The sequence below is a fragment of the Pogoniulus pusillus genome, chromosome 31 (assembly GCF_015220805.1).
Source record: "Pogoniulus pusillus isolate bPogPus1 chromosome 31, bPogPus1.pri, whole genome shotgun sequence".
In the NCBI taxonomy this organism is placed as follows: Eukaryota; Metazoa; Chordata; class Aves; order Piciformes; family Lybiidae; genus Pogoniulus; species Pogoniulus pusillus.
Genome location: NC_087294.1, coordinates 7231457 through 7258147, shown reverse-complemented (window position 1 = coordinate 7258147; position 26691 = coordinate 7231457).

Genomic DNA, 26691 nt, shown 5'->3' with positions numbered 1-26691 from the left:
AAGAACACTTTTTTAATCATAAGGCACAACAGGTAGCTCTTCAAATCACATGCAGAGTATGAAAAGTGATCTGCAAAATTGCAGCTTTTTATTTAACAATCCTTGTGCTTCAGTTTGGAGATGAGGGAGAGGGACCAAATCTCTTTCTTCTTGTGCATAGTCAACGCTGTTTAATAAATTTCAATCAACTGCACCAGTTATAATACACTGAAATTTGAGTTACACATAGGTAAAGTGTAATTTGAAGCTAATGGGACTGTGCAGGTCCAGATGAGCTACGATGGTCTGCAGCTTTCTTTGTAAAGGATCTTCAGTGACACAAACTTCACTCTCAGAATCCAGTGTGGATTTACAGAGCTTTGCAGATTGATGGCAAAGCCACTAGTCTGAATGTATTTAACATGACATTGGGAAGATGGTAAAGATGTGAAATTTTTGGAGAGGAGAATTGCAGTTTAATAACTGGGAGAATGCTGTGAAGTACTGGGGATTTCAGTCAGAGTAAGGAAAGTAATTGACTGCAGATGGAGAGATCTGGTCAATACACATGTGTTGGCAGTAGCAGCTTTTAGATTCAGGAGCTCAGTGTTTGGGGCTATGCAGTGTGGCTATTCCAGTTTATAAGCATACTTTTATTAGCATGTAAAATGGAATGCTAAATGCATAAGCCACGCTGCTTTTAACCAACCCAAACAAAACTTCATTTGCCAAGAAGATTTGAAAGAGACTTCTAAAAACATTCCCTACTATAGCATGGCCTTTTCTTACTTTCTTCAGATTGGTTTTTTTTCAATCAGAAGACAAAATTTCCTTCTCCTTTATTTTGCAGGCTTCTGCCTGTGCGCTGGGGTGGCTTAGTTCAAGTCCTTTGGTCTCAACTAATGGTATTTCTTGGAGGTCGTTATATCTGAATGGATTTGGGAAAGCAGAAATACCTCTTCCCACCTCTTCCTCTGTTCCCTTACATAGGTTGGACTGGATGATCTTGGAGGTCTCTTCTAACCTGGTTGATTCTATGATTCTATGATTCTCTTGCATTTAAAACAGTCTCTAGGGAGAGAGAAAGAAGTGATGTGCAGCTGAATGTCCATTTGAACTGGAAACCCCTTACCAAATATTTGGTGCATTCTAGAAATCATCTATTAGACATCACTCCAGATTTCTAAATCCTCACTCTAAATGCCAGATTACTTTTCTATTTGGAAGGAAGAGGAGCTTGGTTTCTCTCACTGCTAGTGACAATGACAAAAGCATCAGACATGAAAATAGGAATGAGAAAATGTCATCTTTGCAGAGAGGGATGGAAGACAACTGGATATAATTATACTTGGTGCCTTGCTGGCAATATTTAATAAATAGATTCATGAGTTATTTTCATATACAGGGGCTATCTTTTCTTCCTGCATGCTTTAGCTGAAACCATTTTACATATTGTCCTGTACTAACAGAAAAGATTGCAGATTTTGGCTGATGCCTAGTGTTGAGTGAATAGAAAGTAAAAATAAAATAAAATGATTGTGCTCAACATCTGGATTGGTCTCAGCAGAGTTGAATGGAGTCCAAAATGTTTCCAGTCTTGTATGCTAAGCAAAAATGACATGGAAGTCATTTTGGTAGTGACTATTCTAAGGGGAAAGTGGGTTTTAGTGTTGATATACCTTTTTTTCTTCAGTAGAATATTACTTTGAAGTAGTGGAAGATAAGGCATTCTTAGATTTTTTTTTGTATCTTATTCTGGATTCTTCATGTTTCTAAATGCCACTATGGGAGGGAAATAAAAAGCATAATGATACTAAAAGAACTCTTAAATTAAGTTATTCAGTAGACCTGCCATGAATTAGCCATTGACACAAACATAAATAAATAGCTTTCTATCAGTTGTGTAAGCAATCTGAAACAGCTGGACTGGCTATAAAATGTTAGATTTGCCATCAGGTACCTAATCTGACACGAACTATATTGTCTTCCCTAAACCCAGTTGTATGCACATCTTATCGTGTTGCTCTCCTTCTCTGATCTTGTGGCAGCTTTTGTTATGCTGCCACAGTGCAAAACAGGATGTCAAGCAACATTCCTCTAAGCAGATGCTTCATCTGTAAGATATTGGCCAAATCAAAGAGTTGCTGAGAGAATGATGGTCTTTTTTGAATACACACCTTTTTTTAATCAGCGAGTAATAATTTGAGGGATCTAAACGCTCCCATCCAGAATTTGTGATCCATAAAGCTTGGGAGGCCTCTTCACAGCTGTCTACAACTACCTGAAGGGAGGTTGTGGCCAGGAGGAGGTTGCTCTCTTCTCTCAGATGGCCAGCACCAGAACAAGAGGACACAGCCTCAGGCTGTGCCAGGGGAGATTTAGGCTGGAGGTGAGGAGAAAGTTCTTCACTGAGAGAGTCATTGGACACTGGAATGGGCTGCCCGGGGAGGTGGTGGAGTCGCCGTCCCTGGGGCAGTTCAAGGCAGGATTGGACGTGGCACTTGGTGCCATGGTCTGGCCTTGAGCTCTGTGGTAAAGGGTTGGACTTGATGATCTGTGAGGTCTCTTCCAACCTTGATGATACTGTGATACTGTGAAAGAGTGGACTGTTAAGAAGGAGCTGTGCAAATGCAGCTGGTCCTACCTGACTGCTGGAGTTTGGTCCTGGCTGAATGGCCACACAAAAAAAAAATAAAATCAGTGGTTTTCTTTAATCAAGGCTCCTGTTGGGCAAAGAAGTGCAGAATCCTAATAACTTACTAAAGCATGTGTCTGGCCACCACCAGCAGTGGAAGCAATTAAACAGCCTACAGCTGGCACTTAATCCAAATTTGTTCCCTTGACTAGATGTCTATGAGTCAAAAGTTGGTGAAAGAAGTGTGCTTGAGAATGAAGTATGTAGAGCATGTCAGCACGACTCTTTCCCCACCTTTTCCCAGCAGTAGAAATTACCACATTCAGAGCTATTTAGGATTTCTATGTGGAACTCACTTTGTACTCACGTAAAACTTCACAGCTCCTAGGTTTCAAACTGTTGTATTGAAATACCTGCTCTGACTCAGAGGTACTTGTGAGTCACAGGGAATATGAGAATCTCTTTTCTAGGAGCAGGGAAAAGGAAAATGACGTTGACTGAGGCTGAAGAAAATGCTCAGGCAGCATTCAAAGCCACAAATCCAGGTATTAATGGGATAATTGAGGGGGAATCTGGAGTCCATAATAAACATATATCCAACCTCACAAAGCCTGCTAGATTTGGCATGGAAATCTAGTAGGGACCAGACTTTCACTGTCTTCTTCCTGGTCTGTTGAAATTGCTGAATCCTCAGGTCTTGCTTGTGTTTCCAACGACCAGCACAGATCACCCTCTGGCCTCTAATAGAGGGTGACTCAGTAGGTACATAGCTATTGACTTGGCTTCAGATGTGGATCACACAGGCCATTTCTAGCCAGTGGGTACAGACAAAGCAGAGCTTGATCTCTCCATGGCTTCTGTAGAAGTTATAGGCTTCTGGAGCAATAACTTTAATGCCACGGTGCAGCCTGATAAGAAGGGACATCTGTTGGCAGTTTTCTCTCTGTTGATTTCTGCAGGGTCCCCTGCTGCCCCAGTTTAGCCAGTAATACCTTTGCAAAGTCTCATTATTGATTTCCCTCTTAGAGTGGTTCTCGTGATAGCTCTTACAAGCAGTCATTAGCAGTCTGCAAGGCAGTAGTATAGCGAAGGGGAAACTTAAATATTCTGTCTCTCTCATTGTTTGTTTTTTAAGCCTCTTTTTGTTTGATTACTTTGACCAGTGTAAAGCCAATAATTGTCATCTGTTTTTATTTGAACCTAGGTACTGAAAAGAATAGGCTGAGGTCGAGGTAGTGTGCTTGGCAGAGGAGAGGAGTAGTAAAAATGCACAGTATTTACTTCTTAATGTTTTCGTTCTTTCAATGCATTTTTGGTGTATATAGTCTGAAGGGGGAGCAAAGATGCATTTCCATATTTACAGTAGCAAAGTTCACTCTTCAGAAAATGTTCTGTGCATATGTATATGTGTAAATGTATTTATATCTCCAGATTTACTACATGCTGACTCGTGAGCCTTTAACAGGACTGGTTCAGGCTATAGAGAAGGCTGTGTGGGTATGTGTGCGTGTGCCCAAACTGGGACATATTGAGGGACTGGGAATGTGTTAGCTGTTTTACTTGCCTACAGCATGACTGACAGCACTGTTTATTTTCTCACTGGTAGCAGGGTCAGTGGGCTGCATGACCAAATTAAATATACTTTGTGGGAACTGCTGCAGTTCACTTTGCAACGAGCTGTGAGCAGAGCAGGGCTTGTCTGAAATGTCCAGGGCCAGAATATCACCCTTTGTCATCCAGTGCTCCTGGGTGTGTCTTCCTCTTCTCAGGGCCAGAAAATGAGAAATAGTAAATGCACAGTTCATGTGGTCTGCCTTTCACTTTCTTTCTGTGTGGTGAACGATGGATTGGCTAACTGTGACACAAAGCTGCAGAGCTGGACTCCCACTGGAACTGCCTGTTAGAACGTGCACCTCACTGTTAATCCCCTTAAAAGATGCACCTGGCTGTAACATTCAACGGGAGCATCTTCAGTAGTGGTAAAGCTGCTGTACTATATGTATATATGTGTATATATATTGATACATCTATGCATAGTGCAGTGTTCTGTCCATTCACAAGCCTTCAGGAAGCTTGCCTGAATAATGCATTGAAATAGCCACTGTTTCTGATATGATGTACACAGTGATTTTTGGTAGGGGTCAGATTTTAATCACAAATATTGAGGACAGGAGTAGAAGCTTTTGGAGCTACATTTGTGTTATGGTTTAAGGCTTAGCTTAGTTTTAGTGTCTAACTATAAACAAGGACTAGGAACTTATCAGAGACATTGAATAAGAAAAGGTAGGAACGGGTAAATAATTGACTATTGGATGCAAAAAGAATTACAAAGATAAATAGATATGATTCCAGTTGTTTGCTAATTGGGATAAAAAGCCAGTGTATAAACCATTCTGTCTTCTTTCTGTCCTTGGCTTTGGTCTCCTTGAAACTTTCTGCTTCACACTGCTCCCCTTATCTCTATCCTAACCTTCTCATTGGTACAAACCATCTGGGAGGTAACAAGATAGGGAGGAGGGAGTGAGTGCAGTTGCTGGGAACGCTTCTGGACTTCATCCCAGGGGCCTGAGGAACAATTCAGGGGGATCCCTGTGAGGATCCTTGTGTCATTTCTAAATTGCAAAGAATTTTTTTTGTGCCATGGACAGAGGCACTGAGTGCAGCCTCAGCAAGTTTGCTGACGACACCAAGCTGTGTGGTGCAGCAGACAGGCTGGAGGGCAGGGATCCATCCAGAGGGACCTGGACAGGCTGCAGAGGTGGGCACAGGCCAACCTCATCAGGTTCAACAAGACCAAGTGCAAGGTCCTGCATCTGGATTGAGGCAATCTCAAGCACAGATCCAGGCTGGGCAGTGAGTAGCTGGAGAGCAGCCCTGAGGAGAGAGACTTGTGGGTGCTGGTGGACAAGAAGCTCAACATGAGCCAGCAGTGTGCACTTGCAGCCCAGAAAGCCAAGCAGGGCCTGGGCTGCAGCAGGCGAGGGAGGTGATTCTCCCCCTATATTGTGCTCTGGTGAGACCCTACCTGGAGTACTGCATCCAGTTCTGCAGCCCCCATTACAAGAGGGATGTGGAGATGCTGGAGTGTGTCCAGAGAAGGGCCACGAGGATGCTTAGAGGGCTGCAGCAGCTCTGCTGTGAGGATGGACTGAGAGTTTGGGCTGATCTGGCTGGAGAAGAGGAGGCTCCCAGGTGACCTTCTTGTGGCCTTCCAGGATCTGAAGAGGGCCTATAAAAAAAGCTGGGGAGGGACTTTTTAGGCTCTCAGTTAGTGACAGGACTGGGGGGAATGGAGCAAAGCTGGAGGTGGGGAGATTCAGGCTGGATGTGAAGAGGAAGTTCTTCATCGTGAGAGTGGTGAGAGCCTGGACTGGGTTGCCCAGGGAGGTGGTTGAGTCCCCATGCCTGGAGGTGTTTAAGGCCAGGCTGGATGAGGCTGTGGGCAGCCTGCTCAAGGGTAGGGTGTCCCCACCCGTGTCAGGGGGGTTGGAACTAGATAATCCTTGTGGTCCCTTTGCAACCCTGCCTGATTCTATGATTCTATGAACTGTGAATGTATTTTTGTACATCTGTGTTGCATTATATGATTGTAAATTTTAGCTTGCTGTAAATACATAGCTTCCTTGGCTTTTAAGCCATCTCAGCTGGTCTGGTAAATTTATTCGAGGGTAATCTCAACCCACTACATGTTGAAACCTGCAAACTTTGTCTTGGGAAAAGGACTAATTCAATAAGGGCTAATGCAAACTCTCCTGAATTCAGTGGAAAGGATCTCAGAGAGTTTGGTATGCTTTGGATCTCTGCCTAGTTGCAATGTCTCTTAAATAGCTCCAAACTTACTACAGGGACTATTTGCAACCCACAAAACTGTGATTAAGCTAGTTATCTAAAGCAGCTGGTAAATTTTTAAAGGGTGACCATACAGGCAGTTCTATTTATAAATAAGATGTGATTTATTGAACTATATTCCCTTTTTTTTTTGCCTCCCTAAAGAATATCTACTTTATAAGACTCTGTAAAGGAAAAAAAAAAGAAGTTGAGATCTTTTTGACTAAATAAACAGCAAAAAATCCTGCTTGCATCATAGTGGAAAAAAAAAAAGAGGGATTTTAAAAGCAATTCTTTGATATTTTCAGAGACACCAGACAAACATGGCAGACAATGATGCTTAATTCCCTCAGTTGCACATGAATGCTGCATATTAATTTCCTAAAATGCCCTTTCCTTAAGAAGTTTTGATTGTAATCACTTTTAACAGGAGTTATAGCTCTGTTTAAAGAGCTCTTTTTGAAGAGCAGATAGAAATAAATGATTTTACTTCTGAAGAAAGTAAAAACTCTACCTGAATGTGCTGGTTTGAGGCTAATTGGAATATTTTAATGAGAGAAATTAGATCATTGGCTGTGAGAAGAAAGTAATAGTGATGTCTGTATCACTCATTTGTTCTCCTGAGGAACACCTTGAGTACTGTGTCCAGTTCTGGGCCCCTCAATTCAAGAAGGATGTTGAGGTGCTGGAACATGTCCAGAGAAGGGCAACAAAGCTGGTGAGGGGCCTGGAGCACAAATCCTATGAGGAGAGGTTGAGGGAGCTGGGGGTGTTTAGCCTAGAGAAGAGGAGGCTCAGGGGTGATCTTACTACTGTCTACAACTACCTGAAGGGGCATTGTAGCCAGGTGGGGGGTGGCCTCTTCTCCCAGGTAACCAGCAATAGAACAAGGGGACACAGTCTCAAGTTGTGCCAGGGGAGGTATAGGCTGGATGTTAGGAAGAAGTTCTTTACAGAGAGAGTGATTGGCATTGGAATGGGCTGCCCAGGGAGGTGGTGGAGTCACCGTCCCTGGAGGTCTTCAAGAAAAGCCTGGATGAGGCACTTAGTGCCATGGTCTGGTTGACTGGCTAGGGCTGGGTGCTAGGTTGGACTGGATGATGTTGGAGGTCTCTTCCAACCTGGTTGATTCTATGATTCTATGATTCTATGATTCTATAAATAGTCAAAATATAAGATAAGGCACTCACTTCTTCTGTCTGTGTGTCTGGTTGCATCTTGCCTTAACTCCTTTACATGAAACCTATGTAACCATTTCCTTGTTGGGTTTTGACATCTCACCTCAGATCGCTGCAGATTTACCAGGTGAGTTATACAGAGATTTATCTGGTTATTTCTGAAGTAAGAGGCTGGGGGGGGGGGAGGGAAGGAAGAGGGTTGGTTGAGAGCCCTCTTGGGCAGTCTGGCTGTTTGGGAGGGATTTTGAATTTCTCTATTACCTTTAAGTTGTATATAACTGTAAATATCTGTATATATATATAATATACCTGCTTGTATATTTGTTCACCCTGTAAATATAGCTTCATTCCTTAACTTCCAGCTAGCTTAGTCTGGTTAGTCTAGTGTGTATGTGTGGGGAACTCCCAAACCATGACACCAAATTGAAGGGAAATACAGAAAAGTGTATTTAAAGATGTATAGGAAAACACAGAGCACAGAAATCCTTAACACCTGGTACAGGATACACAGCAATTCCCCCATGAGGCTGTTTGAGCTAGATTTCTAGCTCAGACATAGTGGAGAGGTGAACATTCTAGGGAATGGCAACGATGGACAAGTTAATATCATTTCATTGGAGCATCCAGAGCTTTATCTCTTAGAAGCACAGCTTGTACCTTCCCCTTGCTACTTTCTGCCCCTTGAGCTGTGCCTGCTGCTATCTTCCCCGGCTGCCGTTTTGGCTGCCGCTGCTTTGCAGCTTCACTGCCGCTTGACCCCTTCCCCATCTTCCTTAAGTCTATTATATTTCTCCAGTAGTTTATTTCTCCTCATACTGTTATATATCAACTATAAGAAATACCATTTCATCTTTCCCTGACTTTAAAAAAAAAATCCATGTTGTGGTGAGTTTATTCTACTGGGGGAGGGATCTACCCTAACCTGGGACACCCCAAAACCTTCCCCCCAACCAAACTAAACTCACAAACCCCCAGTGCTCGTTTTCTCTTGCCCCCATTGTCTCTTCTTAGGCCCAAACAAGCTTGATTGTGCAGTAAGAAGCTCACTGCATCCTTGAAGGCCACAGACAGGTGTGATGGTTTGGGTGTTTCCTGCCCCTCCACACTTTGGAAATCACCCAGGCTAGACTCAGGGGCTCTGGAAATTGAATGAAGCTTTATATTTACAGCTTAAGCACAATATACAAGCAGATATTTACAGTATATACAGTTATAGGCAGAAATAGACAAGGTAAAAGGTAATACAGAAGCACAACAGCCCCCTCAGAAACCTGAGTCCCCAGGAGGGGCTCCCAACCACCCTTCCACCTTCTCCCACTCCCTCTCTACCTTAACCCCAGACATTGTCTTGTGCCCAGGGAAGAATGGAGCATCGGCCAGAGGTGTTAGGAGGCAGGTGGATTAATCAGAGACAGAAGGTGAGGTTGGAGAGATGCAGCCCAGAGCCTGGACAGAGAGCAACTCTCCTATGTGTATACTCTTGTTCTTATACCTCTCATCAAGCCTATGAGTGAAGTAGGCATCACCATTGTTTCTCTTTCACAGCCTGTGATCTAATCCTTCTCACCAAAACACTCTAGCTAGCTTCAAACTAGCACAGCAGGTTACTCCCCCATGGATTTACCAGACAGGGACTCCCTGCAGAGAGCTGAAGGAAGTGAGGAAGAAAAAGAGAAGGATTTGGCTTTGCTACCTTGTTATAAAGTGATAACAGAATTGTGGGATTGAATAACAAAATTAGTGTTTCTGGGATCCTCTCTGGTCCTCCTGGAGAACTCTGTGGCTTTCTTAAGGGAATCTGGCCCCCAAACCACCGCAAGCTCAAAAGCCTTAGGTGAGTATTAAATGACCAATAAAGTGAAAGCATGATTGGTGTTTTGTGTTTTAGTCTGTCACCATCCTCAGGAACCCCCTCTTTGATAGGGCTATCTACAGTAAGTGACTCTACAGTGCAGCAGCAAATTTTGTGTCAAACATCTGGACAAAGATTGCTGAAGCCTCTTCTTGCATGGCTTTCCCTTTTCAGTCTAGTGGCAGCCGTCCCTCCTCCAGTACTTTCATGTGTGCAAGCTTGAATGGACACTTTTGATAAGAGCTGTTATTTGCTTTCCAGAAGCAACTTCTCTGAATTTCCTCATCATGAGATCATTCAGCTAACAGCATCAGTGATTGCCATCAATCATCTCAGACACCTTAATCAGAAAGAATTGTCCATGGGTGTTGCTTGCGTGAATTGATTTTCCTCTTCCTCTGGGCTCCTTCTTGTTAGGAGAGCTGTGAAGCTTAACATGTACTTGTGAAATGCCTAAGATTAATGGGTTAAAATGGTTCTTTGTAATAGCATAGACATGAAGTGTTCTTTCTACCAAACATTCTAGCATGCCCCAGAAGTCTCTAGACCAGTGTATATTAAGCAAATGAAGTGAGCATAACAGGCAGGTGCCTTGGGACGTTCAGGTTTGCTTTTAGCTGGATAAGGATTTTTACATAATTTATTTAAAACTTGTAATCCTTAACCAATCAAACTTACAAGGATTTCATGAAGTAATTGCAGATGATTTTCTTTTCCCTCATACTTTGGGATGACAGGTATAATAGTCATATCTTAGTTTGGCTTAAGAAGAGTGTGTGTTTTGAAGCCAATTAATAGTAGGTAGCACTGTGCAAGCTCTGCAGAGCACAGAGCCTGCTGAGCAAGCTGTCAAATATTTGTCGTGGTGCACAGAGCCCTGGCATAGTCAGATGAAAAGGGAATATAGGCAGACCCATAAAACTAAATGGGAAGTCAATGAATCACCAGTTAAAAGCTTTGTTCCCCACTGGCTGCAATAAATGGTTTCATTTTTAATTGTTTTTTTCCAAGTGAAGCTTATGCATGAATTGTGAATGAATGCAAAACTCCATGCAGGTTGTTTCCATACCCCTTGGCTGCACATGCATAGTGCCACTCTGACATGCATCACCTTGCTTGGAGTGGCAACATGGTTGAGCTTAGCAACGAGCTTGGAGATAAGATGAATTTTGGCCACAACAACCCCAAGCAGTGCTACAGGCTGGGGACAGAGTGGCTGAAGAGCAGCCAGGAAGAAAGATACCTGGGGGTGCTGGTAGATAGTAGGCTAAAGATGAGCCAGCAGTGTGCCCAGGTGGCCAAGAGAGCCAGTGGCATCCTGGCCTGCACCAGGAACAGTGTGGCCAGTAGGACAAGGGAGGTTATTTTTCCCTTGTGCTCAACACTGGTCCAGGCCACACCTTGAGTACTATGTCCAGTTCTGGGCTCCTCAATTCAAGAGAGATGTTGAGGTGCTGGAAGGTGTCCAGAGAAGGGCAACAAAGCTGGTGAGGGGTCTGGAACACAAACCCTATGAGGAGAAGCTGAGCCTGGAGAAGAGGAGGCTTGGGGGGGGACCTCATTAATGCCTGCAACTACCTGAAAGGACGTTGTAGCCAGGTGGGGGTTGGTCTCTTCTCCCAGATAACCAGCAATAGAACAAGAGGACACAGTCTCAAGTTGTGCCAGGGGAGGTCTAGGCTGGATATTAGGAGGAAGTTCTTCACAGAGAGAGTGATTGGCACTGGAATGGGCTGCCCAGGGAGGTGGTGGAGGCACCGTCCCTGGATGTGTTCAAGAAAAGCCTGGATGAGGCACTTAGTGCCATGGTCTGGTTGACTGGCTAGGGCTGGGTGCTAGGTTGGACTGGATGATCTTGGAGGTCTCTTCTGACCTGGTTGATTCTATGATTCTATGAACAATTTGTTTGCTTGGCCTCCACTGTGCAAATACAGAGTTGATAAAGGTTCTGTATCCCAATATCAGCTAAGAAAGCTCTCAGAAAGCTTCAAAATTGTCATTCTTTTCTTCTTCAGGATAATATTCATTCTGTGAGCCTCCTTTTATGAAGTGGAAGTATAGGGAAAGTTTTCACAGCTGCTGTGCCTCTCCTTTAAGTAAGGAACATTGGTTCTGTGGACTCCTACTCTGGCACCTTTTGCTAACTCTGCTTGCACACAGAAATGCTTGATTGAAAATAAGCTTACTGGGTGGGATTTATAAAGCCTGGTCTTGCTTGCCTTAGAGTGCCCATGCCTAACACGTTGTGAATAGTGCAGTTTTCAAATGCTATCTAACCTGCCTGTGTGCCTGTGTGTGTCACAAATACAGATGGTTTCCCTTTCCCCCAAATACACATAAGAATCTTGTTAAAAAAAATAAAAGAGATTCTATGAAAACGTGGTTACCATGGTTATGAAAACAAATTGGGCTTGTGCAGGTGCAGGCAATCTATTAGTGACCTAACTGATCATTTGTTCATGCAGTTATTTCCACACAAATCTGTGGCAAGTGCATGGAAAACATTCTGTTCAGTGTGGTGCCCACATAGTGGTGGTTCCAATCCAGAGGCAGCAGAAGAAGCCAAAAGTTCAGCAGATTTCAGAAAAGCTGTAGCCATTCTTGTGGATAATGACCTCACTCACAGTGAGATTTAACAAAATGAGAGCACTGTTTTTACAAGCCCTTCTGCTCAGTGGGCACTCAGACTCAGAATCACACAATCACAGAATCACTGAGGCTGGAAAAGACCTCCAAGATCATCCAGTCTAGCCTATAACCTAACACTATGACATCAGCTAACCCATGCCACCAAGTGCCACATCCAATCTTTTCTTAAAGACCTCCAGGGATGATGAATTCTGCTAGTTTGAAGCAGGCTAGAATGTTTTGGTGAGAAGAACTAGACTACAGGCTGTGGAAGGTAAACAAGGGTGATGTCTACTTCACTCACAGGCTTGCTGAGATGTATAAAAACATAAGTCAAAGCATAGATAAGACACTCAGCACCACTCTCACTGAGACTGCTGGCTGGGCTGCATCTCTCTAACCTCACCCTCCATTTTTTGCTAACCCAGTTTGCTTCCTAACCCTCTGGCCGAACCTCCATTCTTCCTTGGGACTGGGTTTGGGGTAAGGCTGAGAGGGACAGGGGGGAGGTGCAGGGGTGGTTGAGAGCCCCTCCTGGGGACTCAGGTTTCTGGGAGGGCTGTTGTGTTTCTGTATTACCTTTTCCCTTGTCTATTTCTGTCTATAACTGTATCTACTGTAAATATCTGCTTGTATAATGTGCCAGCTGTAAATATAAGCTTCATTCATATTTCCAGAGCTGGCTGAGTCTAGTCTGGGTGATTTCTAAAGTGGGGGGGGCAGGGAACACCCAAACCTTCACATGACTCCACCACTCAAAACTGTATCACTGTAATGATGAAGGAGAAGTACTTTTAGTGAGAAGTATTAGAAGAAGTTAGCTCTGGGAAGAGGATCCAGGAGAATACTGGTGTGAAGGCTGGTACCTCTGTGTCTCAGTTCTAATTTAAATTTCCAGAGACTCAAATTTGACAGCACCAAATAACAATTTATAGAATGCCCTTCCCTCTTCCCCCTTCTCTCTCAAAAGAAAGGAATTCGATGTAGAGAGAGGAAAAGGTAAGCACAGCCAAATAAATGAATCTCACTCGATTTGGAAGTTAAAAAAAGAAAAGTTTAACAATAAATTTAAAAGGTATCTGAGGTAGGGAAGTTACAAAGGGACAGGGAGGGGAAAACAAATACAAAATGTGTAAATACAACCTGATTTTGATGGTGATGGCCACGTGGTAAAACAAAGAGAACCAGGAACAGGATGGTGATGCTGGTAGGCAGGGAGCAAGAAGAAGCCCCCCTGCTTTTATGGCTCTTTAGACAGGAAGGGGGAGTGGGGTAACCATCACCTGGTGGTGTTCAGACCCACCCCTGGGGAGGGGTCAAGAATACCTAGGGTCAGGTTCAAGATTACTTTTCCTGGAGGGTTAACCCTGTACAACCTGAGGGTAAAAGGTATGGAAAGGCTATAGCTAAGGGAAAATAACACTGAGGAGATGGATGATAGTGATGATGAGGAGAAAGCCCCACTATCAGGGAAGGAGGTCAGGCATATTAGGCAAGATTATGCCTGGAAAGAGTGAGAACTGTTGATGAGTTGACTAAACAGATGCTGGGATGGAGGGATGGATACTGTAGAAATAAACCCTCAGACAGTGAGACACTTGGGAGGTTTTCTCAAGAGACAGTGGCATGGATAAGCACTTAGGACATCTCAGCAGCAATTCTGACCTCTGGTCATGTGTGTGGACAGCTGTGGTACTGCAGTACCCTGACAGGGATGATTTACCCTGGAGACCTTCACGCTGGAATATAGTTGAACAGGGGGTTCAGTGCTTGTGAGAGATGGCCATAAAAGAGCTAATCTGTGGAGATTACGTGACAGAGGAGCCTGATGAGGTACCTGTGAGCTGTGCTCTCCTAAAGAAACTTATTCAGCTCACCCCCTCTAATTATGCTCATACATTGGCAAGTAAAATGATGGGGAAAGATGATGAAACAACTCCTCTGACTATTGGTGAGTTTGCTGATCCGATGAGGCAGATGGAGGATAGCCTCATGTTTAATTCCAGAGCTAACCAGTAAAGATTTATCCAGACAATATTTGGTTCATTCATAGTGAAGGAAAGGGAGACTAAATGTTTTTGAGGACTCCTGGCTATTGAGTGTCTTGAGATAAATGGTTATGATTTGTGTTTAATTAAGCTGCTGATGGTATTGTTTATCTTTGGAAAGTGACACATAGTTTTCTTCTGGGGTTTTTTTTTTTTTGCTTGTTTGGTTTGGTTTGGGTGGTTTGTTTTTGTTTGGTTGTTGTTTAGCTGCTCAGTGATTGTGTGGGTTTTTTTTGCATGGATGCAATTGAAACTGTTATTAGACAATTATGAAACATCCTTCAGTGAATGTGTCTTGTCAAGTATATCTGAATGTTTTGATGACAGATCATTAACATATAAACTTCATATAAAGGAACTACTCTGACAGTATCAGTTCTGCAAATGTTGGACTTAAGTTATGGTGATGGCAGCCAGTTGGCAGCCAGTCACTAGTGGAGTTCCCCAAGGATCAGTCCTAGGCTCAGTCCTGTTCAGTACCTTTATTGATGATCTGGACTAGAGGATGGAGTCCAGCATCAGTAAGTTTGCAAATGACACCAAGCTAGGAGCAGGTACTGCTCTATTGGAAGGTAGGAGAGCCCTGCAGAGGGACCTTGCCAGGCTGACTGGGTGGGCAGAGGCCAATGGGATGAGGTTTAACAAGGCCAAGTGCAGGGTTCTACACTTTGGTCACAACAACCCCAAGCAGCACTACAGGCTGGGGACAGAGTGGCTGAGAGCAGCCAGGAAGAAAGGGACCTGGGGGTACTGGTAGAGAGTAGCTGAAGATGAGCCAGCAGTGTGCCCAGGTGGCCAAGAGAGCCAATGGCATCCTGGCCTGCATCAGGAACAGTGTGGCCAGTAGGACAAGGGAGGTTATTCTGCCCCTGTACTCAGCACTGGTCAGGCCACACCTTGAGTGCTGTGTCCAGTTCTGGGCCCCTCAATTCAAGAGAGATGTTGAGGTGCTGGAAGGTGTCCAGAGAAGGGTGACAGAGCTGGTGCTCTCTCCAGAAAGAAATGGAGACTTCCCAGAAGCAAAAAGTTCCAAGTACTAACATTTAGGAATAATCATCTGCATAAATGTAAAGTAGAAATACTGCTGGGCTGCACTTTCCTGGAAAAGGCTGTGAGGAGTCTGCAGAATCATCCCTGAATATGAGCCTACAGCCCATACTGTTTCCAAACAAGGAAATCATTACAATGTTCTTATTAAACAGATCTATGGTGTGCAGTGGGCATGAAATGATCTTTCTTGGCATTGGTGAGGCCTCAAATAGAACACAATTTCCCCAGTTGAACTTTAAGAAAGACATGGATAAGCTAGACAGCCTGGAGCACAGCAAATAGAATAATTAGAGAGCTACAAAACATGACTGTGAGGAAAGTTTGAGTAAATTTGCCCTTTTTAGGCTAAGAAGAAATTTTTGAGGACTGAGAAGAGATCACAGAATCAGTCAGGGTTGGAAGGGACCACAAGGATCATCTAGTTCCAACCCCTCTGCCATGGGCAGGGACACACTACCCTAGATCAGCCTGGCCACAGCCTCATCCAGCCTGGCCTTAAACACCTCCAGGGATGGGGACTCAACCACCTCCCTGGGCAACCCATTCCAGGCTCTCACCACTCTCATGATGAAGAACTTCCTCTTCATGCCCAGTCTGAACCTCCCCACCTCCAGCTTTGCTCCATTCCCCCCAGTCCTGTCACTAACTGAGAGCCTAAGAAGTCCCTCCTCAGCTTTTTTTTAGGTCCCCTTCAGATCCTGGAAGGCCACAAGAAGGTCACCTGGGAGCCTCCTCTTCTCCAGCCAGATCAGCCCAAACTCCCAGTCCATCCTCACAGCAGAGCTGCTGCAGCCCTCTAAGCATCCTCGTGGCCCTTCTCTGGACACACTCCAGCATCTCCACATCCCTCTTGTAATGGGGGCTGCAGAACTGGATGCAGTACTCCAGGTAGGGTCTCACCAGAGCACAATATAGGGGGAGAATCACCTCCCTCGCCTGATGCAGCCCAGGCCCTGCTTGGCTTTCTGGGCTGCAAGTGCACACTGCTGGCTCATGTTGAGCTTCTTGTCCACCAGCACCCACAAGTCTCTCTCCTCAGGGCTGCTCTCCAGCTACTCACTGCCCAGCCTGGATCTGTGCTTGAGATTGCCTCAATCCAGATGCAGGACCTTGCACTTGGTCTTGTTGAACCTGATGAGGTTGGCCTGTGCCCACCTCTGCAGCCTGTCCAGGTCCCTCTGGATGGATCCCTGCCCTCCAGCCTGTCTGCTGCACCACACAGCTTGGTGTCGTCAGCAAACTTGCTGAGGCTGCACTCAGTGCCTCTGTCCATGGCACAAAAAAAACCAATATTTACAATTTAGAAATGACACAAGGATCCTCACAGGGATTCCCCTGAATTGTTCCTCAGGCCCCTGGGATGGAGTCCAGAATGTGTTTAGCTGTATTTTACTCTTTACCTATTCCCACTATAAAGCCTGCATCCTCTCTTTCCATCTGAGTCCCTCATCTTCATCTGTCTACACCCATCCTGTTCATCACTATCAAAGCTGATGTCTGTATCTGAAGGAACAAAGAAGGTGCACTTGGAAGAATCTGGATAGATTGTCTCCATGCTCACCTTGCATTTGAGCTTGCTCAGAGGTCAGCAGTGTTTCCAGCAGTCAGAAAACAGAGCCTGAATTAAAGCCAGAAAGTCAAAGAAAGAAGTCTTGGTGCTTTGTGCTACTGTCAGAGAGGGACCCCTTTAGTGTTTCATTATAGCAAGGCTTGAAGTTGCTTTCTATTCTTTGTGTGCTCTTTTGTCTTGTTAATTGGAAAAAGCTGTGGGGGAAAGTGGAATTTTGGATTGTCTTCTGTGTTCAGTGGTGAGGACAATGATTGCAGTCTGCAGCCTAGAAGGTTTTATTTTGTATAAAGAATTCCCAGCTACTGGAAATCACTGAACAGTGCTTTTTCTTAACATGTATAGGTGAACATTTCAGAGAGGATAACAGTGCCAATTTGACACTCTAGAAAGGGTTTGTTCTTAGATACTAATAGTGGAAGTTCAGGAAGGCAGAGGCTGAATAAGTAAAGTACCAAGACATGATGTCTGCCTGTCTAGAGACCAATGGTCAAGTCATGTCCAAACTGAATTACCTCTATGTGTAAAACAAACAGTGTCATTGCCATTTCTTCGGCCCTCTGTCCAGTGACCTTCTTGTGGCCTTCCAGGATCTGAAGGGGCCTACAAAATGGCTGGGGAGGGACTTTTTAGGCTCTCGGGGAGTGACAGGACTAGGGGGAATGGAGCAAAGCTGGAGGTGGGGAGATTCAGGCTGGATGTGAGGAGGAAGTTCTTCATCATGAGATTGGTGAGAGCCTGGAATGGGTGGTTGAGGCCCCATCCCTGGAGGTGTTTAAGGCCAGGCTGGATGAGGCTGTGGCCAGGCTGATCTAGGGTAGGGTGTCCCTGCCCATGGCAGGGGAGTTGGGACTAGATGATCCTTGTGGTCCCTTCCAACCCTGACTGATTCTGTGATCCTCATATCTGAGGCCAATCAGTAAAAACAACAAACTAGAGAGCATAATAAAGTCTTTGACACTAGAGAATGAGCAGGTGACAGGTACCTCCACTACCACAGTGCTGGCCATCTCTGTTTCCCACATGCAGCAGGCTGGCATCTCTGCCAGCACGTTACCAGCTCATGCATAACTGTCTCTGCCACAAGTTTCCTGTGTGACAATGAACTTGTTATATGTGGCAGTACTCATCCTCACTTGAGTGTAGTGTCATAGTGATGCAGTAGTATCACTTCTGAGGTGAGTTGCTTTCTCTTCAGGGAACTGTGCTGTGTGGTGCTTTCTGGGAAAACCAGCTCATTTAGAAAGACCCTGAGATTCTTATTGGACATTTTATTGTACAGCATTAACATACCTTTGATTGCTATGTCTCATTCAACTGGTAAAGAAGGAATAGCAGTTTCCAAGAAATTGGATATTTATACTGTGGAGACTAAAAATCTGACTGTGTTCAGTCATCAGATACTGGGTAGGTTTGAATGGTGAGGAGCATGAATAGTGTGACCAGCAGGACCAGGGAGGTCATTCTTCTCCTGTACTTAGTGTTGGTTAGACCACAGCTTGAGTACTGTGCCCAGTTCTGGGCCCCTCAATTTAAGAATGATGGTGAGGTGCTGGAAGATGTCCAGAGAAGGGCACCATGGCCAGTGAGGGGTCTGAAGCACAGCCCTGTGTGGAGGAGGCTGAGGGAGCTGGAGTTGTCCAGCCTGGAGGAGGCTCAAGGGAGACCTCATTGCTGTCTACGACTACTTGAAAGGAGGTCGTAGCTGGGTGGGGGTTGGTCTCTTCTCCAAGGCACTCAGTGACAGAACAAGAGGACACATTCTCAAACTGCACCAGGGCAGATTTAGCATGGATGTTTGGAAGAAGTTCTACACAGCAAGCGTGATTTCCCGTTGGAACCAGCTGCTTGGGGAGGTCGTAGAGTCACTATCCCTGGAGGTGTTTAAGATGAGGCTGGATTAGGCACTTACTGCCATGGTTTAGTTAATTAGAAGGGCTAAGTGATAGGTTTGACTCGATGATCCTAGAGGTCTTTTCCAACCTGGTTAATTCTGTGTGTGATTCTGTGGGAATACTTCATCTATTTTGTTCTTTATTTGAATATTAAGCTGTTCAGGACAGGCTGACTTTCTTCTTATGTATATAGAAGTGCAGTGTAGTGCCTAGCACAACAAAACCAAATAACACAGTGTGATTAATAATGCCATTATGATGACCCTGACTTGTGTTAAGAGCTGATGGATCATTATTAAGAAATTGTGAATTGCCTTGGATGGGTTAAAGAATTTTGCAGCATAATTTCACTCTCTGAAAATATCATTATTCTTTCAGGCCAAATGTCAAGTTTTAAGAGTTTCCTATCTCTCAACTTCCATTCCTTCATCCTTTGCTCCCTCCCTCCCTCCCTCCCTCCCTCCCTCCCTCCCTCCCTCCCTCCTTCCTTCCTTCCTTCCTTCCTTCCTTCCTTCCTTCCTTCCTTCCTTCCTTCCTTCCTTCCTTCCTTCCTTCCTTCCTTCCTTCCTTCCTTCCTTCCTTCCTTCCTTCCTTCCTTCCTTCCTTCCTTCCCTCCTCTCTCTCTCCCTTCCTTGCTTCCTTTCTTCCTTCCCTCCCTTTCTCTTGCCTTCCTTTCTTACCACTTGCTCTTACCCTGCAGAGTGGGATCAGACCATCTTTGCAATTCTGCTTGACTTGAGGATTCATTTCAGGGAGTGGAGGGTTCCTGAGGAAGCTTCTCCTATCTAGGTTGCTGTATGGCATATGTAAAGATGTATTTCTTGGACCTCTTTGGAATATACTGTTGATCCCTAGGAGTCTATAGGTCAAAAGCTGCAAAACACTCACACAGGCAGTTATCAAACCCACTGATGATCACAATGCCTGTGTTTTTGGGTGGAAGCACCTCTCAAACTTTATGAAGGTTTGTGTTCTGCCTGTGTGTTTGTGTCTCTGAATTGTGTCAGCTTTATGACTCCTACCTATCCTTCATGAAAATTGCAGGATCTTATGGTATTGTTGGAATACTTCAGACCTGGTGCATCTTGATTATTTCTGCTTCAGGTATTAACTGGATAGTAAATGAGAACTTGCAAGTTCTAATACAAGAACTTGTTGCAGCTCAGATTTTTAAGCCCGGTTCTTGGATCTAGAGTGTAATTACCTGGAGAAGAGGAGGCTCAGAGGGGACCTCATTGCTGTCTACAACTACCTGAAGGGAGGTTGTAGCCAGGTGGGGTCTGGTCTCTTCTCCCAGGCAACCAGCAACAGAAGAAGGGGACACAGTCTCAAGTTGTGGTGGGGGAGGTCTAGGCTGGATGTTAGGAGGAAGTTGTTGGCAGAGAGAGTGATTGGCATTGGAATGGGCTGCCCAGAGAGGTGGTGGAGGCTTCAAGCAAAGCCTGGATGAGGCATTTAGTGCCATGGTGTAGATGACTGGCTAGGGCTGGGTGCTAGGTTGGACTGGATGATCTTGGAGGTCTCTTCCAACCTGGTTGATTCTATGATTCTATACCTTTGTCATAAGACAGAGGATAGCAATCTGTGAAAACTTTTGTCATGGATGACTGGGAACAGAAACAAAAATCTCTTTTCTTACCAGCACATCTGGGCACCTCACGATTTCATCTTTACCCATTCAATCCTCAGATGGGAAGGATGGGATGAGATTTGACTCTGTGGCAGCACAAACCTTGTTATCTTGCAACATTATGCCACGGTTTTCTGGTCACGTCCCCAAATGCCAAACCTGCATGTCTTTTAAATACTTGCAGGCATGGTGACCACCTCCCTGGGCAGCTTGCTCCAATGTTTAACAAGCCCTTCAGTAAAGAAAATTTTCCTAATATCTAATCTAAACCACCTCATGTGGAACTTGAGGCCATTTCCTCTTCTTCTACTGCTTGTTACTTTGGAGAAGAAACTGACTCCCACCTCACTACGGCCTCTGTTCAGGTAGCTGTAAAAAGCAATAAAGTCTCCCCTGAGCTTCTTTTTTCTCCAGGCTAAAAAACTGCAGGTCTCTCAGCTACTCCTCATAAAATTTGCTCTCTAGACCCTTCACCAGCTTTGTTGCCCTTCTTTGGATGTGCTCCAGCATCTCAATGTCTTCCTTATAGTAAGGGGCCCAGAACAGAACACAGTGGGGTACAGCCTTACCTGTGTGGGGTGATTACATCCCTGTTCCTCCTGGCCACACTTAATCTGATATGTCAGGATGTCATTGGCCTTCTGGGTCACCTGGGCACACAACTGGCTCATGTTCAGCTCACTGTTGACCAATACCCCCAGGGCCTTTTCTGATGCAGCTTGGGCTCTTCCCCAAGCCTGTGATGTTGCATAGGGTTGTCCTCTGCTTGTGAACAGCAGGTCTTGCAGGGAACCTTCCCTAGTTAGCTCACACACCGGCTATGTCAGGTCTACACACACTCCAGGAATCTCCTGGACTGTTTTCTGTATGCTGTATTCTATTTCTAGCAGCCATCTGTGTATGTTGAGGTCCTCTCCAGAGAACAAGGATTTGTGATTGTGAAAATTCTCCCATTTGCTTATGGAATGTTTCATTTGCCCCCTTCATCTTCACTCAAGTGATCTATAACAGACTGCCACCAAGATATCCACTATGTTGGCCTTCCCCTTGTTCTTACTCATTAACACCCAACCCTTTTGTCACCATCATGAAGCTCTATACAACTGAAATGCTTGCTGGCATAAAGGGCTACCCCATTGCCTCTCCTTCCTGGCCTTTCACTTCTGAAGCCTTTATAGCTGTCTATTGCAGCACTCCAGGTATGTATCATCCCAGAATGTTTCAGTGATCATAGAATCATAGAATCAACCAGGTTGGAAGAGACCTCCAAGATCATCCAGTCCAACCTAGCACCCAGCCCTAGCCAGTCAACCAGACCATGGCACTAAGTGCCTCATCCAGTCTTTTCTTGAAGACCTCCAGGGACAGTGCCTCCACCACCTCCCTGGGCAGCCCATTCCAATGCCAATCACTCTCTCTGTGAAGAACTTCCTCCTGACATCCAGCCTAGACCTTCCCCGGCACAGCCTGATGTGCAATGGTTTCCAGCTCCTCCTGTTTGTTGCCTGTGCTGTGTGCATTGGTGTAGATGCACTGCAGCTGGGCTGCTAATCCCACCACCTTTTCGTGGGGGGAAGAAGCCTTAATTTGAACCTGGCCATTCTCAGGCACTTCTGTATTTTCTAACACACCAATAACCTTTTTTGTCTTTTCTACCACATGGATCTCCTATTCCCACTGAGAATGGAATACCAAAGGCTCTCACTAGTACATCATGCTAAAACAGTAGCATGATGCCCCCAAGCTTATCTCCAGTGAACCTGGTGGTATCCCTTTCTCCCCTTGAAAACTAGCTTGATGCTCTTTCAGTGAGCCCTGTTAAGACCTGAATGAGAAGAATTGTTTGATATATTTAATTTCTTTCTGTTACACCTGAATGAGAAGAATTGTTTGATATATTTAATTTCTCTCTGTTAACACCTGAATGAGAAGAATTGTTTAATATATTTAATTTCTCTCTCTTTTATTAGCACAGCAGAGTCAGGGGGATGACTGCTTCGTCTCATCCCCTCCCCCCCATGGAATAGTAACTGTAATGGCTTTAATTAACTATGTGGCATTGATGTAGTTAGTTATCCTAGTGATTATACTTTTTTAATAAAAGCACTTCATTTGGGATGCATTTCTCTTCTGTACATGCAGAGCCCTGCTCCTATAGTTCATAACTGTCTAGATGTCAGAACTGTGTGTATATTTTAGCACCAGCCCTTGAGAGAGAGTTTATCTTCCATGGCTTAAGAGAACTGGGAAGAAATTGGTTTGCCCCCTCATTTTGGATTCCTTCACCTGCTGAGAGTAAAGGACATGGAGGGAGGGACAGCAGCTCAGTTTGGGGAAACCAAAATGGTGAGGGGTCATTGGCTTGACTTGGAAACCTCTTGCTCAAGCTTTTGGAGCTTGGAGACAAAGAGAGCCAAGAATGTTTAACCTGTGGGTGAAGTAGATGCTGTGTATCTGGTTTATTGATGTACATTTGTTTGCACAGAGCTGTTGCAGGAGGTGTTTATGACGCAAGCCTACATCCATTGTGTTACATTTCCATACATCAAGCCTCTGTAACTCTGTTACTATAATCACACTGCCAAATTGACAAGGAATGAATTTTAGTTTTCAGCTTGGTTTTGCTTTATGATGTGTTGGGATTTTTTTTCCTGGGAAGGTACTGTTCATTGTGTTTCATCTATCTGGCTAATCTTGAGTAGCAATGCTACAAGAAGGAGAGATTACCATATGGAAATTTTATTTTACATTATATGCATGCCTCCAGAAAAAGGTGAGGGAAAGAAAAGGAACAAAGGTAGAAGGTCCAAGGGAGGAGATTAGCTCACTGTTCAAGGATCAACCTTCCACAAACCACTATGCGTGAACTCCTTTGCCTTACCTCTCTGTTCATAGCTGGTGGGAGGGATTCCTACCTGATAAAATATACTGATTAATGCATTCTGCATACAGCCTTCTTTATAGGTAGGAGGTGTTATTCCTGTTGCTGTGCTTTACCTAACATTTAAAAGTTTTCTCTCTTCTCTTTCTCCCTATCTGCTCTTCTTCATCGCCTTCATTTGCAGAACTGTGCTGCAATCCCTTCAGCCTTTCTTTCCCTGTTGAGAGAGACAGACTGAAATCACTGCAGGCATTTGAATGCTTCATGCAGCACAGGAGTGAACTCTGTGGGTCACTTTAGCAGCCAGATACATAAACAAGTTCCCAAGAAAGAGAGAAAACCAAGCAAATAGGGAGGAACTGGTTGTGAGACCTGCAAACACAGCTTGTTTCCTTATTGCAAGCAGTGCTCCATTGAAGTCCCCATCCCTCATTAAATCAATAAAATCATGTGTCCTTTATTTGAATCCTGTATCCCAGAAGTAAGGATGGAGTCTGAAGCTTTTCATTTAATTGTTTCTAACAAACCACTGAGATGATATTGACAAAGGTTGATTCCTCTACCTTAGTGTTTCAGGAAATGTCAGTGTGGAGGCATGTGCTGGGCATTCAGCCACTGCTTTCAAAAGCTAAAAAAGAGATCTGTGACAGCCTCTCTGCAAATACTGAGACGTTTTGTTTGGTTTGATGTTGTGCTGCTATGACGAGAGAGGAAGGATCTGTTCTGTACAGCTGCATGAATCTCCGGATTGAAGTTTTTACAGTCTTAGATCCTCTTTTATCCAGTAAAGGGGAGATGAAAGCCAATAAATCACATGCCACGAAACAGGTACAATGGGGTTCTGAAGGGCTTAGCATTCCTGATAAGTATTTGATCGAAATTCAGATAAGGGAACTTTGCACTGTCATTTAGTAGAGTGACAAACATGGTAAAAATACCTCCAAAAAATCTCTGTTATTTCTGTCAGCTCCAGCTTGATTGAATTAGCAAAGAATGAGTCACAGTTAAAAAAAAAAAGAACCATTCTCCCTTGAAATTTATGAAAGTTTGGGTGGTAAAGAAGCAAATGTTTATTTCCTAAATGAAATACAGGCAGAATATGTATCAGGCCATGTAAACACTTGTGCTCCTTTCCTATGCAGGGCATGTTCCAAAATGATTTTTACTGAGACCATAAAATGGCTCCAAATCTCAGTGTAAATGGGGTTTCTGTTCCCCACAGTTATTTATCCACTGTCAGATCTTGTATATCTTACATGAAAAAATGCTTGGGTGAAAATGGTGAATAATGTAAATACAGGCTGGCTGTTTACTGAGGACTGTTCATCTTCAAGGAGAGTTCTTTTGTTCCAGAAAGTGTTCTATGTGTATTTCTTTTCTGAAAGATGCCACTAATGCTATGTCTTTGGCTGGTTTTGGTGGGGTCTAACTCATGGATATGTTACCTTGGAATGGGCTGCCCAGGGAGGTGGAGGAGTTGCTGTCTCTGGAGGTGTTCAAGAAAAGCCTGGATGAGGCACTTAGTGACATGGTCTGGTTGAGTGGATAGGGCTGGGTGCTAGGTTGGACTGGATGATCTTGGAGGTCTCTTCCAACCTGGTTTATTGTATGGTTCTATAAGATGTACTGCTGCCTGTGGTAAATTCAAACACCCTGGTTACTGACCAAGTCTGTTGCTTACTTACTTTTCAAGAATGTTACATGATGACAGAAAAGAAAAAAAAAAGCTTCTCAGAATGTATCTATTGGTTCTTGGATAACCACAGAATCACAGAACATTAGAGGTTGAAAGGGACCTCCAGAGATCATCGAGTCCAGCCCCCCTGCCAAAGCAGGATCCCCTAGGGTAGTTCCCACAAGAACACATCCAGCCAGTCTACACAGGAATGCATCCAGGCAGGCTTTGAAAGTCTCCAGAGAAGGAGACTCCACAACCCACCCTGTTCCAGTGCTCTGTCACCCTCAATGTAAAGAAGTTACTCCTCATGTTGAGCTGAAACCTTCTATGTTTAAGTTTGTATCCACTGTTCCTTGTCTTATCACTGTGCACCACCAGAAAGAGATTGGCCCCATCCACTTGACACCCACCCCTCAGATATTTATGGACATTGATCAGATCCCCTCTAAGTCTCCTCTCAAGACCAAAGAAGCCCCAGGTCTCTCAGTCTCTTTGTAGGAGAGATGCTCAAGTCCCCTAATCATCCTTGTGGCTTTCTAATGGACTCTCTCCAGCAGATTGCTGCCTCTCAATGACAACAGTGGAAAAACAGCAGTAAAAGAAGTGTCCTTTAGAACAATATGGCTCATTCTCATTTTCAAACAACACACACCACCAAACAGCCTTCCACTTGATTGATGTTATCGTAGTTTATTCAATAAGAGTCCAGTGAAAATCCTTGAGATGTTCTAGATGTACCATGACCATGATTGTATATCTATTAGGCACTGAAATAGAAGTGATAGAAGACAGTAGAGTGCTTGCCCTACCAATTAGCTTAAACTAGTAATGTTCTCCAACAAGTTATTAAAGTTACAAAAAGAGTGCTTCTAGTACAGTAGTTAATTTAGAACCTAACTCATACAGTCAAAGCTGAACTGGTTGTTGTACCACTAATGTATGATATGGAAGCCTGCTTGTTTTACTAGCTGCAGAAGTAGGTGTGTTCCACGGCTTTGTCCACATACAGTCTCTCAGGAGAAGGAGGAGCAGCTGGCATGTCTTAGAAGTTAGTTTCTTTACTGGGGTTACAGACCTCAGGGAGGTCATTCTGCCCCTGTACTCTGCACTGGTTAGACCTCACCTTGAGTGCTGTGTTCAGTTCTGGGCCCCCCAGTTTAGGAGGGACATTGAGATGCTTGAGCGTGTCCAGAGAAGGGCGAGGAGGCTGGGGAGAGGCCTTGAGCACAGCCCTACGAGGAGAGGCTGAGGGAGCTGGGATTGGTTAGCCTGGAGAAGAGGAGGCTCAGGGGAGACCTTATTGCTGTCTACAGCTACCTGAGGGGTGGTTGTGGCCAGGAGGAGGTTGCTCTCTTCTCTCAGGTGGCCAGCACCAGAACGAGAGGACACAGCCTCAGGCTGCACCAGGGGAGATTTAGGCTGGAGGTGAGGAGAAAGTTCTTCCCTGAGAGAGTCATTGGACACTGGAATGGGCTGCCCGGGGAGGTGGTGGAGTCGCCGTCCCTGGAGCTGTTGAAGGCAGGATTGGACGTGGCACTTGGTGCCATGGTCTAGCCTTGAGCTCTGTGGTAAAGGGTTGGACTTGATGATCTGTGAGGTCTCTTCCAACCCTGATGATACTGTGTGATACTGTGATAAATCACCCAAGAAAATCTGCATACCACTGTGGCTTGGTAGCCAGATCCGGGTTTGAGACTTGTTTGTCTGTGCTCAGAGCTGTCCAGTTGTGATGTGTTTTCACCCACTAACATCTAATTAAGCTTTTTCAGGTAGTCTTTACAGGAGGTCATGATGCACAACAATTTTAACAGAACGTTTGCTCTGTCTAAAGCACCCTAGGCT